This window comes from Phallusia mammillata, chromosome 6 (genome assembly GCF_965637545.1).
Source record: "Phallusia mammillata chromosome 6, kaPhaMamm4.hap1.1, whole genome shotgun sequence".
In the NCBI taxonomy this organism is placed as follows: Eukaryota; Metazoa; Chordata; class Ascidiacea; order Phlebobranchia; family Ascidiidae; genus Phallusia; species Phallusia mammillata.
This window is the reverse complement of record NC_137257.1, coordinates 17,233,773-17,240,522: the sequence shown is the minus strand read 5'-3', so window position 1 is coordinate 17,240,522 and position 6,750 is coordinate 17,233,773.

Genomic DNA, 6,750 nt, shown 5'->3' with positions numbered 1-6,750 from the left:
CTATAGTTGACCCGATGCCACTTTTAGGTCTGAAGAATTTACTTCAAAGCTTTTTTGAATGTTACATCTTATTTGCCAGTAATTGCCGATTTCTATTGATTCCAGCTTTTCCTCACGACAACTTGTGTTGAAGTCTAATGCGTTGTGTGACGTAATAATCTACTGCTAGTTTTGTGTGATAATGCAATGTGGTTTAGTTCTTTTCGTTGCTGACTTCCGTGGAGCACGGTGCTGCGTCGGTTATACTAGAAAAGCCGTTTATTCTGGTGTTGACGATTATTGGTGAGTCCTTTTGTACATGTATATATATGTGTGTGTTTAATGACCAAAATGTGAATTACTGTAATGAAGGCGAACTTAACTGTGACCTAAAATATCATTTCGCTTTGTAATATAGTTGTACTGTACGTGTAGTGTTTTCAGCAAGTGATAGACTGCAGTTTCATGATGGATATGCAATCAAGTAGATTTGTCTGTAATAAAAAAATAATCAACTAGGAAAGTTGCTGATGGCCACAAGCTTTTTTCATTGTAACACGTAACTTTTTTTTCTTTTTTTTTTCACGGGGTTCGAACCCAGGACTCTCCCGGGGACGAATCCCGATCAGGTTTTTGTATGTCTGTTGGGTCAGGCGCGCCAGACCGTTCGGCCAAGTTCCTGCCCTGTAACACGTAACTTTCAAACTCTTTTTTGTATGTTTAATTTATGCTGACACCGCGTGCTCACACTACGCGGCAAATCCTTTACAGCGAGTGTCACTATGAAACACACGGCGTTTTTCAATGCTAATGTGAAAATACAGGGACAGGAACTTGGCCGAATGGTCCGGCGCGCTTGACCCGTGTACAGACATAAAAACCTTGATCGTGATTCGTCCCCGGGAGCGCCCTGGGTTCGAACCCCGTAAAAAAGTGTGAAAATACGCGGCAGGAACTTGGCCGAATGGTCCGACGCGCCTGACCCATACACAAACTTAAAAAAACTGATCGGGATTCGTCCCCGGGAATGTCCTTTCTGGATTCTTCCGCAACCTAATGTTTATGATTTAAGTTTCTATAGATTTTTAATACAGTATGCGCAGACCACTCAACTAATGAGCGGTGTTTTAGTATTTGAGGTAAGCAGTTATTTTTACAGCATTTAGAAATACAGATTTTTCCAAAGATTTTACAAAATTAAGGAAACAGTCTCGGGAAAAAGATTTGGCTGGCTGGGGTTCTTTATCGGATTGTTAAATTAATATCGTTGTACAAATATTCTTCAGTGTCTGGACGAACACAAAGTCGTGCTTCATTAACTCGGTAATCTCTATCTTGTTTGTTGAGTTGTGTTTTTAATGTTCAATTTTTCTAACTTGCAAAAAACATTTTGTTATATCTACTGGAGTAAACAAGTTTCCTACAATTCAACTTCACCTTCTTGCCATGGAATCGTAAACAACTTCCACGCACAGAAAGCTTTACTTTGTAAGTCACCGTGTTTTTGTGGTTGCTGTAGAATTACCTAATTGTTCGCCTGAATGGCATATCAAACGCGAGCAACAGCCAAGACCTTTTATTTTTGTTGGTCCCATATACACAACACAAATGCAGGAACATATCCAACTTTTGTTCGGATAGGCTGCACTGCCAAATATTTGTGTTCAAAAATATGCTTGATAGATGAATTAGAAAACAACTGTATTATAAAACAGTTTTTTATGGTAATTTGTCACGTTAGAAGGAACTGAAGATTTAATTTTTGGCTTTGGGCCATTTGCCATTTCTTTTTCAAGACGCAGAAGCAAATCATAAAAATCACTCGAGCCTTCCAATCGAGCAGGCCACTTTACAAAGTCTTTTAAGCCGCTAGGGTCAAGTTTCTGGTAGAAAAGAAAAAAGCCAAGATCTCGAGCAATGACGGCACCTTCCCGATTGTTTTTTATGCCTTCGAGTAAATCAGTTTGTTTGCCAGGTAAACTATCGGTAATGTCCACGAACGTTTCTGTTTGTTTAGTGTCACCGTGTGCTGCACAAATTGTCAGAAACAAATCTTCGTCGTTGTCAACACCAGTGTGATAAATTCCAAATGATAAACTTACAAAATTATCCGGCCGGCAGTTAAAAAAATTTGGTGACCCCTGCTCCAAACTGACAAACTAAAAACTTTGCCTTGTATGTCGTTCAAAATTTTTGTTTCGCCATAAGGTATTGCATCATAATATTCGTTTCTTTTACGTGGTGCTCGCAAACAATACACTACACTTGCAAAATTAATTTTTGGGGGAGGTGAGTCCAAAGTTAAATAAATTTGGTTATTTAACTTTTGGCTCACGCCCCCCTTGGAAATGTCTACCCTTTTATAATATTTCATTGGGTCGATGTTTTCAAATGTGCAAGCCGAATTAATTCATAATTAGATAGTCAGCACTGCCAAACATCGGCGTTCGAAAACCTATGGACAGATAGAGTAGCAACAAACTTTTAGTTCACATAGCCCATTAGACTTTTAGGCTATATTATTTCATTGGGTCGATGTGTGCAAATGTAGCCTACATACCCATGCAATGAATTCATTATTAGATAGTCAGCACTGCCGATCATTGATGTTCAAAAATCTATGTACAGATAAAGTAGAAACAAAGTTTTTAATTGTAAGTTGTCACTTTAGCAGGAGCTGATGATTTAATTTTTTGGCTTGGCTTATTTGTCATTTCTTTTACAAGAGGCAGAAGCAAATCATACATCATTCGAGCTTTTCAATCGATAAGGCCACTTTACAAAGTCTTTTATTCCGCTATAGTGTCATGTTTCAGGGGAATAGGGGAATAGAAAGAAGAAAGCCAAGATCTAAACTTTTGACGATGTCCTTGAAGGTCTCTGGACATTAAAATATTGACATAACAACACAAATTTCCACAAAACTGTAAAATAGTGGAGAAGTGTGTGAGTTACAACAATATCCTGAACTTAGGTGAATATGTCAACTTCAATAAACACGCTGTACAAAGTTTTTAATCTCAAATGTTTCCAGAAAAATATCAAAATTTTCTGCTACAACATAAATCAGGTTAACTACGGCAAATGCGATTGAATGTTTGTTGTCAGAATTTGCTATAAAGCATCACCAAGAAAAGGAAACTTTTACGAAAATCAGTTTAACTGACACCGATAACAGCTTTATACTGCAGTTTTACAGATTAAGAACCATTTGTAATTATTGGCGGCTTTCGCAATTTCGCCCCTCCTCTCACAAGCGGCACTAGTAGATCATGGAAATCAGCCGAACCTTCCAGTCGATGAGGCCAATCATTCAAAAATTTCCTCAAGCCTTCACGGTCGAATTTCAGATAAAAGAGGAAAAAACCAAGATCTCGAGCAATGACAGCACCTTCCCGATTGTTTTTCATACCTTCGAGCAAAGCAGCTCTTTGGTCGGGTAAACTTTTGGCAATGCCCTTAAATGTTTCAGTTTGTTTAGTGTCACCGTGTGCTGCACAAATTGCCAGAAACAAATCCTCGTCCGTGTCAACACTGGTGTGATTAATTCCAAATGATAAACTTACAATCTGAGCCAATACTGCTATTATCTGAAGAACAGCTGTCAGTAGGAAAATGTTCATTGATGAATAACTACAAGTAAAATCGTGTTCAAGAGCTTCGCACTGAAACCCAGACTCGCTTACATAGTCGTGAACAATCAGCAAGGCAATGTTGAACACAAACCATCCAATACAAATCGCTATGGAGATTATGTTTCGCCGCAAATACCACTTTCTTGCAGTTTCTGAATCTGATTTAGGATTTGTTGTTTGAACAAGTTCTATTGCTACGGCATTTAATGGTTCAATTTCTTGTGAACCTCGCGCAGTGTGTTCCCCATCAGGTACTGCAGCAGTGAGGTTTTCAGATTCGTTTATGCTAGAGTCTTCACTATTTAGAGTTAATGTCAATCCAACTGATGTTGATTGTGATCCTTGGTCAGATGAACTTGGTTCGTTTTCAGGAAGGTTCCAGTCCATGAAGTTAACAACAATTTCTCTGCATTTCAAGCGCTTTTGCTTTTCTGGTTCCGGTGCCTCGGCAGTGTTTGCTGTAACAGCAAATTTGATTACAGCATCAACCGAGTTTTCAATTCCATTAAGTAGTTCATACTTCTTTCGAAAGGAAGCTATCGAGTTGGCACATGGCACAATATACTCCCAGAAGTTGTTAGCTATAAACAGCACTGAAGTGAAAAGTAATCCAATCCACCAAAAGTTGATGATTACTTGATTTGCACCCCTGACACATTTTTGGTTTACATAATCTGCAACAGGTTGACTAAATAGGATGGTCGTGTTGAGAGATTGAGGAACACAAGATAAGTTGCTTGATCCAGTGCGATAAAACAAAAGTACAGTGGAAGACACCAAACCGGCCAGTGCAAACGACCGCACAGATTCCCACCAAGGTTTCATGTTATTGGTTGAAAGAAGATCTCTCCAGGCAAAAACTTGATCCAAAAACATAATCAGGCTTTGCTTTGCTAATCTACAAACTTATGCTGAAAAGTCAAAAACTGTCTCCTGCTGCTTTGCAATGTGTTTACTAAGCGGTTTGTTAACTATAATAGCACAAATTCCCGTATAAACCGGTCGGCAGTTCAAGACTATATGTCTATATGAGTATGAAAATAATATGGTTTCGGCGAACAATTCCTTTTCTGCAGTGAATCGTGTAACATTACCTTCACAACCAACAAAGTGTAACATAGTCAACACAATAGGCAATGAAATTTGATGCTCGATCGGACACATTGTAGCCTTGTGTTTGATGATGTAATTCTCGCGTTTCTTACATTTGGTATGTTGCCTAAAATCACTGCATTCTATTTTTTGTTCATAGTTCCCCGAGTTGTAAATATTTGCCGTAAAAACGCCTTCAAATGGAAGTTTTGTAAATCAGGGCTAAGATACATTTCATAGAACAGTAGATTCAACAGATTTCATTAGAGAGCAAGCACACCGAAAATCTATGGGTTACCACGTCAAGTGAATTAAGCGAGTTTTCTACTACAGAAAGAATCAGCTTTCTTCAACAGCGTACTGCTGCACCTGGAACAACTATAGTTGAAACGATGTTTTTTGCGCAGTTGGATTGGGTCATATGTTACGTAATTGAAAGTACAGATGTGCGAGGGAAGTTTCATTAGGTATGGTCGGACATTGATTGGTTAGTATACTAGAAATTTGGCGTGTAGTGCGCGAAAACGGCATATGGTCATGACACAACGAATCCTGCTGTAAGTAGCTTTGCCTTTGTTAATGAAAAGTCGCATAAATTAGGGTTTGTAGCAGAGTTACAAGTCGGGCCTGACTTTACGTTCCGTGTCCGCCATTTTTTGAATATAATCACTCAGCTAAGTAACTGGCTTTGTCGTAATGCCCACCCTACTCTAAAACGTATTGTTTACGCCATTGCCAACTATTGTTCATTGTGTTTGTTGTCTTTCTCTTTTCTCATCATGTTGCAAGTCTTTTGTGGATAGGCCTGTCAATCAAAATTACGGGCCCAAACGGGCTTATACTTTCGGGTTCGCGCCGGGTTCGAGCTTAGGTATTTGTGAGAAAACGGGCCTGACTTTACGTTCCGTGTCCGCCATTTTTTAGAATAAAATCACTCAGCTAAGTTGCTAGTTTAAGTTGCAATTTTCAAATGCAGTAGTAATTTAAAATACTTGTGTAAATGTGTAAAACGACTGTTGTATTGTAAATGGTTTATTTTTATGTGGTAAAAATTACAATGTTTATTGTGACAAGTAGCTTGGTTGTCATACACATACACCAATCAACCCAAACCATTGAAAATTATGACATCAAGGCTCAAGAGGAAACTTTACACATCTTTCCATGAACTTCATGAAACCTTTTTTGAGGAAAATGTTTTGCAGTGTTTTTCAAACAACTCTTTTGACATGCAATGAAATGTATATCCATGTTTGCAGAAACGACAGAATCTGTCAAGAGTAAAATAACACTGTTTTTGTGATCTTTAAGAGATACACAAATAAATAATACATCACAACATATTCAACTACTTTGCTCACCATTGTTTTTGTTTGTTCTGTTTTTGTGTACATCATTTTTGTATCTTATTTTTTTGCAGCAGAGTATTGAAACTGTTTTAAACAGATTTTGTGTTACTGAAAAGGGTAATACCAGCCTAGCAGCCATATGCGTCAGATTTTTGTAGGCCTATTGTGTGCAAATGATGCGAAAAAACAGGCTCCAAAAACGTCACAATATAGATTATGACGTAATAAACAGTAAAACTAGCTCAATCTTGTCAAGTTGGAAGTTAATCTGGGCTTCGGGGACGTCAATAGACGTATATCATATAATAGATATATATGATATAAACATATTTCTTTACATCTGTAATTTTAAAACAAAAACCAGCGGATAAATGGCGCCTGTTGGTGAAATAAGGATCTGCAAAGTGGCTGCCGTAGCGAAAAGGTTGTTTAAGTGTATAAAACTTGATTAAAAATCACATGCGCCCCTCGGCATAATTTTTGAACTGCAATGTGGTCCTCGAACCCCACGAGTTTGACACCCCTGGCCTACACAACACGCAGTCACTCATAAACACACGACATATATTCTTATTCAGTTAAAAAGATCCAGACAGTCATCAAAAAAACTTGATCGGGATTTAAACGTCTTCGGGTGCGTCCTGAGTTCAAATCTCGGCGAGAAATGTAAAAATAGTGCCTGATCCCTATACATA